The following is a 9,927-nucleotide window of genomic DNA, read 5'->3' as shown; positions in this document are numbered from 1 at the left end:
TCTCATATGTATATACTGTACTCAATACCATCTACTGCATCTTGCCTATGCCGTTCTGTACCATCACTCATTCATATATCTTTATGTGCATATTCTTTATCCCTTTACATTTGTGTGTATAAGGTAGTAGTTTTGGAATTGTTAGGTTAGATTACTCGTTGGTTATTACTGCATTGTCGGAACTAGAAGCACAAGCATGTCGCTACACTCGCATTAACATCTGCTAACCATGTGTATGTGACAAATACAATTATTTGATTTGATTTGATTTGACCTAACTCTAACCCAAATCCTTACTGTTAGAATTAGGTAACCTAACTCTAACCATAACCTTTATTTTAAACCTTTCCCTAACTGTCATGCCCTGACCATAGAGAGCCTTTTTATTCTCTATTTTGGTTGGGTCGGGGTGTGACTAGGGTGGGTGATCTAGTGAATTTATTTCTATGTTGGACGGGTATGGTTCCCAATCAGAGGCAGCTGTTTATCGTCGTCTCTAACTGTGGATCATATTTTAGGCAGCCATTTCCCCACAGGTTTTTGTGGGATCTTGTTTCTGTGTAGTTGCCTGTTGAGCACTGCTTGAGCTTCACGTTTCGTTTATTCTTCTTTGTTGTTTTTGTGAGTTTCACTTGATTAAACATGTGGAACTCTACGTACGCTGCGCCTTGGTCTGAGTATGATTACAACGACGATCGTGACACTAACTCTAACCATAACCTTAGCAACAGTTGCTTATCAACAGATGGTTTGTTGATAGTATGCCCTTCTGCAGAGCATCTACAGACAGAAAATACACACTATCCCAGATAAAGAGCGACCAATTCTTGCTTGAGAAATTCCTCTTTGCTAAGAAGCTATTTTTGTGTTATTTAAATGTTTTACTTCATTGAACATTATCACAGTAAGGTACTTAATGGATACCCAGAAATGATTTGATATGGAGATTCAAACGGTGGAATTGGATCTTTGAGGTCCTATATCTGAATATCTCTCCAGCCCAGATACTCTACTGTACTCGACACAAAGACCTGTACTCGACACAAAGATCTGTACTCGACACAAAGACCTGTACTCGACACAAAGTTCGGTACTCGACACAAAGATCTGTACTCGACACAAAGATCTGTACTCGACACAAAGACCTGTACTCGACACAAAGATCTGTACTCAACACAAAGACCTGTACTCGACACAAAGATCTGTACTCGACACAAAGATCTGTACTCGACACAAAGACCTGTACTCGACACAAAGACCTGTACTCGACACAAAGACCTGTACTCGACACAAAGATCGGTACTCGACACAAAGACCTGTACTCGACACAAAGACCTGTACTCGACACAAAGATCGGTACTCGACACAAAGACCTGTACTCGACACAAAGAACGGTACTCGACACAAAGACCTGTACTCGACACAAAGATCTGTACTCGACACAAAGACCTGTACTCGACACAAAGATCTGTACTCAACACAAAGACCTGTACTCGACACAAAGATCTGTACTCGACACAAAGACCTGTACTCGACACAAAGACCTGTACTCGACACAAAGACCTGTACTCGACACAAAGACCTGTACTCGACACAAAGATCGGTACTCGACACAAAGACCTGTACTCGACACAAAGACCTGTACTCAACACAAAGATCGGTACTCGACACAAAGACCTGTACTCGACACAAAGAACGGTACTCGACACAAAGACCTGTACTCGACACAAAGACCTGTACCCGACACAAAGACCTGTACTCGACACAAAGAACGGTACTCGACACAAAGACCTGTACTCGACACAAAGACCTGTACTCGACACAAAGACCTGTACTCGACACAAAGACCTGTACTCGACACAAAGACCTGTACTCGACACAGATCTGTACTCAACACAAAGATCTGTACTCAATACAAAGTGTTGGTGGGGGTAACTAGGGACTAGATGGGTGGTGGTGGAATAAGTGTGAGAGAGGGCTGTGTTAAGGGTAAAGGGTAGTGGTGTCTGTGAGAGAGGGCTGTGTTAAGGGTGGTGGTGTCTATGAGAGAGGGCTGTGTAAAGGGTGGTGGTGTCTATGAGAGAGGGCTGTGTAAAGGGTAGTGGTGTCTGTGAGAGAGGGCTGTGTAAAGGGTAAAGGGTGGTGGTGTCTATGAGAGAGGGCTATGTTAAGGGTAAAGGGTAGTGGTGTCTGTGAGAGAGGGCTGTGTTAAGGGTAGTGGTGTCTATGAGAGAGGGCTGTGTAAAGGGTAAAGGGTGGTGGTGTCTATGAGAGAGGGCTGTGTTAAGGGTAAAGGGTGGTGGTGTCTATGAGAGAGGGCTGTGTTAAGGGTAATGGGTAGTGGTGTCTATGAGAGAGGGCTGTGTAAAGGGTGGTGGTGTCTATGAGAGAGGGCTGTGTTAAGGGTAAAGGGTGGTGGTGTCTATGAGAGAGGGCTGTGTTAAGGGTAAAGGGTAGTGGTGTCTATGAGAGAGGGCTGTGTTAAGGGTGGTGGTGTCTTTGAGAGAGGGCTGTGTAATTGGTGGTGGTGTCTATGAGAGAGGGCTGTGTAAAGGGTGGTGGTGTCTATGAGAGAGGGCTGTGTTAAGGGTAATGGGTAGTGGTGTCTATGAGAGAGGGCTGTGTAAAGGGTAGTGGTGTCTATGAGAGAGGGCTGTGTTAAGGGTGGTGGTGTCTAAGAGAGAGGGCTGTGTAAAGGGTGGTGGTGTCTATGAGAGAGGGCTGTGTTAAGGGTAGTGGTGTCTATGATAGAGGGCTGTGTAAAGGGTAAAGGGTGGTGGTGTCTATGAGAGAGGGCTGTGTTAAGGGTAAAGGGTGGTGGTGTCTATGAGAGAGGGCTGTGTTAAGGGTAATGGGTAGTGGTGTCTATGAGAGAGGGCTGTGTAAAGGGTGGTGGTGTCTATGAGAGAGGGCTGTGTTAAGGGTAAAGGGTGGTGGTGTCTATGAGAGAGGGCTGTGTTAAGGGTAAAGGGTAGTGGTGTCTATGAGAGAGGGCTGTGTTAAGGGTGGTGGTGTCTATGAGAGAGGGCTGTGTAATGGGTGGTGGTGTCTATGAGAGAGGGCTGTGTAAAGGGTGGTGGTGTCTATGAGAGAGGGCTGTGTTAAGGGTAATGGGTAGTGGTGTCTATGAGAGAGGGCTGTGTAAAGGGTAGTGGTGTCTATGAGAGAGGGCTGTGTTAAGGGTGGTGGTGTCTAAGAGAGAGGGCTGTGTAAAGGGTGGTGGTGTCTATGAGAGAGGGCTGTGTTAAGGGTAATGGGTAGTGGTGTCTATGAGAGAGGGCTGTGTTAAGGGTAATGGGTAGTGGTGTCTATGAGAGAGGGCTGTGTTAAGGGTAGTGGTGTCTATGAGAGAGGGCTGTGTAAAGGGTGGTGGTGTCTATGAGAGAGGGCTGTGTAAAGGGTAGTGGTGTCTATGAGAGAGGGCTGTGTTAAGGGTAGTGGTGTCTATGAGAGAGGGCCGTGTTAAGGGTAATGGTGTCTATGAGAGAGGGCTGTGTAAAGGGTAATGGGTAGTGGTGTCTATGAGAGAGGGCTGTGTTAAGGGTAATGGGTAGTGGTGTCTATGAGAGAGGGCTGTGTTAAGGGTAGTGGGTAGTGGTGTCTATGAGAGAGGGCTGTGTTAAGGGTAATGGGTAGTGGTGTCTATGAGAGAGGGCTGTGTTAAGGGTGGTGGTGTCTATGAGAGAGGGCTGTGTTCAGGGTAAAGGGTTTTCATACATTGAGTGTAATAGGAGCCCTCTGTATTCAGATCAGAAAATGTATTTTACATTCAGCATCTGTTGGTCTGTCTCATATAGACATTTTCTTTGTCTGTTAATACATGGTGGTGCCATTTTAAAAGTCATCTCCCTTTCCCGGCTGGACCCCCAACGTAGATAATGGAAACAGAATGTGATACTTCTTTTTTAGAGTGGTTTGTTTTTTTTTCAACATGGAAAGTGTCCTATTTGTTCTGCTGCTGAGCCCTGAAATTCTATTTACAGTGATGGTAATGATGAAGGTACATCAATGCTTTACTTCACTGTGTTTGCCAGTGTTTTTTTACTATTAAAATAAGGATTTAAGAAAATTAAAAAGAAGAAAATTGAAAATAAGGACGAATTCTGCTGGTTTTCTAACATAGTGCTGTCAACAGAGAGCCAGCGTTATGAGGGAAGATTTAAGATATCTAGTTTTTTCATGTAGTTGTTGCTCATCCAAGGTGAGGGATTTGGTGGTTGTGGCTGTGATATTATTGGGAGGTCAGGGAGAGAGCGCTGTGCGGATGGGAGGTTACAGGAGTGGGTCTGAGACCTCACCTCTATGTCTTAATGTCTGCTGTGGGTCATAGTGTTCTCTCTGTCTGTCTGTCTGTCTGTCTGTCTGTCTGTCTGTCTGTCTGTCTGTCTGTCTGTCTGTCTCTCTGTCTTTCTCTCTCTCTCTCTCTCTCTCTCTCTCTCTCTCTCTCTCTCTCTCTCTCTCTCTCTCTCTCTCTCTCTCTCTCTCTTCTCTCTCTCTCTCTCTATGTCTCTCTCTTTGTTTCTCTATGTCTTTCTGTCTCTCTCTCTCTATGTCTCTCTCTCTGTCTCTCTCTCTCTCTCTCTATGTCTCTCTCTCTGTCTCTCTCTGTCTCTCTCTGTCTCTCTCTCTATGTCTCTCTCTCTATGTCTCTCTCTCTATGTCTCTCTCTCTCTCTGTCTCTTTCTCTCTGTCTCTTTCTCTCTCTGTCTCTCTCTATGTCTCTCTGTTGTTCTCTATGTCTCTGTCTCTCTATGTCTGTGTCTTTCTCTGTCTCTGTCTCTATGTCTCGGTGTCTCCCTTTCTATTTCTCTCTCTCTTTCTCTCTCTCGCACTCTCTCTCTGTTTTTCTGACTCTATGTCTCTCTCTCTGTCTCTCTCTATGTCGTTCTCTCTATGTCTCTCTCTGTCTCTCTCTATGTCTTTCTCTCTATGTCTCTCTCTTTCTCTCTCTCTATGTTTTTCTCTCTATGTCTCTGCTCTGTCTCTCTCTTTGTCTTTCTCTCTATGTCTCTGCTCTGTCTCTCTCTGTCTCTCTTTTTCTATGTCTCTCTCTCTCTCTCTCTCTCTGTCTTTCTGACGCTCTGTCGCTCTCTCTATGTCTCTCTCTCTGTGTCTCCCTCTCTATGTCTCTGTCTCTCTATGTCTCTCACCTCTGTCTCTCTATCTATATTTCTCTATCTCTCTATTTTAACAAACCTAAAGTGTTAAATCTAAGCGCATGTGGTAGTGTTACAGGTTCAAGGGTCACAAATATTTTCGCTATTTTCACTATCATAATTTTCAGCGTACTTGCTGGTGTTGGCACGACAGGGCTAGGTTTTGATGAATAAACGAGGTGTGTGTGTGTCGAGGATTGGCCCCTCACTGGCCAATCAGAACGTGCTCCACGGCGAAGTATGTGGTTGCGTCACGCTGTGTTGTTTTCTTTTGCGTATTGCCTTGGAATTGCCTTGGTGATCCTTTGGGTGGTGGACCATTCTTGATACTCACGGGAAACTGTTGAGCGTGAAAAACCCAGCTGCGTTGCAGTTCTTGACCCAAACCATTGTGCCTGGCACCTACTACCATACCCCGTTCAAAGGCACTTAAATCTTTTGTCGAGCCCGTTCAACTTCTGCATGGCACACATTCATCACTACTCTGGACGGTTCTGACTTGGAATATGTGGACAACTACAAATACCTAGGTGTCTGGTTGGACTATAAACTCTCCTTCCAGACTCACATCAAACATCTCCAATCCAAAGTTAAATCTAGTATTGGCTTCCTATTGCACAACAAAGCATCCTTCACTCATGCTGCCAAACATACCCTTGTAAAACTGACCATCCTACCGATCTTCGACTTCGACGATGTCATTTACAAACTAGTCTCCAAATACCCTACTCAACAAATTGGATTGCAGTCTATCACAGTGCCATCTGTTTTGTCACCAAAGCCCCATATACTACCCACCACTGTGACCTGTACGCTCTCGTTGGCTGGCCCTTGGTTCATACTCGTCGCCAAACCCACTGGCTCCAGGTCATCTACAAGACCCTGCTAGGTAAAGTCCCCCCTTATCTCAGCTCGCTGGTCACCATAGCATCTCCCACCTGTAGCACACGCTCCAGCAGGTATATCTCTCTGGTCACCCCCAAAACCAATTCTTTCTTTGGCCGCCTCTCCTTCCAGTTTTCTGCTGCCAATGACTGGAATGAACTACAAAAATCTCTGAAACTGGAAACACTTATCTCCCTCATTAGCTTTAAGCACCAGCTGTCAGTGCAGCTCACCGATTACTGCACCTGTACATAATATAATTTAGCCCAAACAACTACCTCTTCCCCTACTGTATTTACTTATTTATTTTGCTCCTTTGCACCCCATTATTTCTATCTCTACTTTGCACATTTTTCCATTGCAAATCTACCATTCCAGTGTTTTACTTGCTATATTGTATTTACTTTGCCACCATGGCCTTTTTTTGCCTTTACCTCCCTTATCTCACCTCATTTGCTCACATCGTATATAGACTTGTTTATACTGTATTATTGACTGTATGTTTGTTTTACTCCATGTGTAACTCTGTGTCGTTGTATGTGTCGAACTTCTTTGCTTTATCTTGGCCAGGTCGCAATTGTAAATGAGAACTTGTTCTCAACTTGCCTACCTGGTTAAATAAAGGTGTTCTCAACTAGCCTACCTGGTTAAATAAAGGTGAAATAAAAAAATAAAAAAATAAAAATAGAAATGAAATAACAAAATGCAGACCTGTCTTTGCTAAAATTAAATTGAACCCATATGCAGTCCACATTGTTCTAAGTAATTGCAAGGCTTCAAAAGCATTCACACTGATGTAGGGGCTGTAAATTGCATTATGGCTGAGCACGGGCATGCCAAACATGGTCAATAAGCTAGATCAAATTCATTATTGATAAGCTATAAAAATAGAACACATAATTCTAATCAAATTATAAACAAAATGAAAGGACAACCTGCTTTCAATAGGCTATGTTATTCTAACAGGCACCATCATTGCTCCCCATGGGCATTTAATATTAAAACAACGCACATCTAAACTTTTCACAGTAAGCTGGGTAAAGATCCAATACACAGAAAATAGAATGGCAGAATGTCCAATCTCCGTTATACTGCTCCCACATAGGCCTATATTTTATGAACATAATCTTAATCATTTTACAGATCAGATTCTCCAGAAGTTGCATTGCAAGCGCGCCACGGACATTGTGACCGTAACACCAGGGAAGGTGAATCATTTTAATTAGTTTGGTTGCAATAAGATTAAAAAGAAACACAAGCAATATCTTTTTTTTTAAACAACAACAATAATAAATCCATGTAAAATGTAATGATGTCATAAAACTACCAGGATAGAAAAGATGTTAGTGGGCCTAAGGGAGGGCTTGGGGTTGGAAAACAAGCCCTGTTTACAGGTCACAGATAACTTCTAAATACGAGGTTCGCCGTAATTGACTAAGGTTTGATAATGGACACGTAGCCTCTATCATGGAGGGGGGTTTTGGCACAACTGCCCTCACATCCTCCCTATAGGCCTCCCTATAGACTGTCTCGTCGTTGCTGATAATCAGGCCGACTGAATGTGTGCCATGCAGAAGTTGAACGGGCTCGACAAAAGATTTAAGTGCCTTTGAACGGGGTATGGTAGTAGGTGCCAGGCACAATGGTTTGGGTCAAGAACTGCAACGCAGCTGGGTTTTTCATGCTCAACAGTTTCCCGTGAGTATCAAGAATGGTCCACCACCCAAAGGACTTCCAGACAAGTTGACACAACCGTGTGAAGCATTGGAGTCAACAGGGGCCTTCATCCCTGTAGAATGCTTTCAACACCTTGTAGAGTCAACATGGGCCTTCATCCCTGTGGAACGCTTTCAACACCTTGTAGAGTCAACATGGGCCTTCATCCCTGTGGAATGCTTTCGACACCTTGTAGAGTCAACATGGGCCTTCATCCCTGTGGAACGCTTTCGACACCTTGTAGAGTCAACATGGGCCTTCATCCCTGTGGAATGCTTTCAACACATTGTAGAGTCAACATGGGCCTTCATCCCTGTGGAATGCTTTCAACACATTGTAGAGTCAACATGGGCCTTCATCCCTGTGGAATGCTTTCAACACATTGTAGAGTCAACATGGGCCTTCATCCCTGTGGAATGCTTTCAACACATTGTAGAGTCAACATGGGCCTTCATCCCTGTGGAATGCTTTCAACACATTGTAGAGTCAACATGGGCCTTCATCCCTGTGGAATGCTTTCAACACATTGTAGAGTCAACATGGGCCAGCATCCCTGTGGAACGCTTTCAACACCTTGTAGAGTCAACATGGGCCAGCATCCCTGTGGAATGCTTTCAACACATTGTAGAGTCAACATGGGCCAGCATCCCTGTGGAATGCTTTCAACACATTGTAGAGTCAACATGGGCCAGCATCTCTGTGGAACGCTTTCAACAACTTGTAGAGTCAACATGGGCCTTCATCCCTGTGGAACACTTTCAACACCTTGTAGAGTCAACATGGGCCAGCATCTCTGTGGAACGCTTTCAACAACTTGTAGAGTCAACATGGGCCTTCATCCTTGTGGAACACTTTCAACACCTTGTAGAGTCAACATGGGCCAGCATCCCTGTGGAATGCTTTCAACACATTGTAGAGTCAACATGGGCCAGCATCTCTGTGGAACGCTTTCAACAACTTGTAGAGTCAACATGGGCCTTCATCCCTGTGGAACACTTTCAACACCTTGTAGAGTCAGCATGGGCCAGCATCCCTGTGGAATGCTTTCAACACATTGTAGAGTCAACATGGGCCAGCATATCTGTGGAACGCTTTCAACACCTTGTAGAGTCAACATGGGCCAGCATCTCTGTGGAACGCTTTCAACACCTTGTAGAGTCAACATGGGCCAGCATCTCTGTGGAACGCTTTCAACACCTTGTAGAGTCAACATGGGCCAGCATCCCTGTGGAACGCTTTCAACACCTTGTAGAGTCAACATGGGCCAGCATCCCTGTGGAACGCTTTCAACACCTTGTAGAGTCAACATGGGCCAGCATCCCTGTGGAACGCTTTCAACACCTTGTAGAGTCAACATGGGCCAGCATCCCTGTGGAACGCTTTCAACACCTTGTAGAGTCAACATGGGCCAGCATCTCTGTGGAACGCTTTCAACAACTTGTAGAGTCAACATGGGCCTTCATCCCTGTGGAACACTTTCAACACCTTGTAGAGTCAACATGGGCCAGCATCCCTGTGGAATGCTTTCAACACATTGTAGAGTCAACATGGGCCAGCATATCTGTGGAACGCTTTCAACACCTTGTAGAGTCAACGTGGGCCAGCATCTCTGTGGAACGCTTTCAACACCTTGTAGAGTCAACATGGGCCAGCATCCCGGTGGAACGCTTTCAACACCTTGTAGAGTCAACATGGGCCAGCATCCCTGTGGAACGCTTTCAACACCTTGTAGAATCAACATGGGCCAGCATCCCTGTGGAACGCTTTCAACACCTTGTAGAGTCAACATGGGCCAGCATCCCTGCGGAATCCTTTCAACACCTTGTAGAGTCAACATGGGCCAGCATCCCTGTGGAATGCTTTCAACACATTGTAGAGTCAACATGGGCCAGCATATCTGTGGAATGCTTTCAACACCTTGTAGAGTCAACATGGGCCAGCATCTCTGTGGAACGCTTTCAACACCTTGTAGAGTCAACATGGGCCAGCATCCCTGTGGAACGCTTTCAACACCTTGTAGAGTCAACATGGGCCAGCATCCCTGTGGAATGCTTTCAACACCTTGTAGAGTCAACATGGGCCAGCATCTCTGTGGAACGCTTTCAACACCTTGTAGAGTCAACATGGGCCAGCATCCCTGTGGAACACTTTCAACACCTTGTAGAGTCAA

This window comes from Oncorhynchus masou, chromosome 33 (assembly GCF_036934945.1).
Source record: "Oncorhynchus masou masou isolate Uvic2021 chromosome 33, UVic_Omas_1.1, whole genome shotgun sequence".
Classification (NCBI taxonomy): domain Eukaryota; kingdom Metazoa; phylum Chordata; class Actinopteri; order Salmoniformes; family Salmonidae; genus Oncorhynchus; species Oncorhynchus masou.
The sequence above is the reverse complement of the archived record's forward strand: the minus strand, read 5'-3'. Positions refer to the sequence as shown.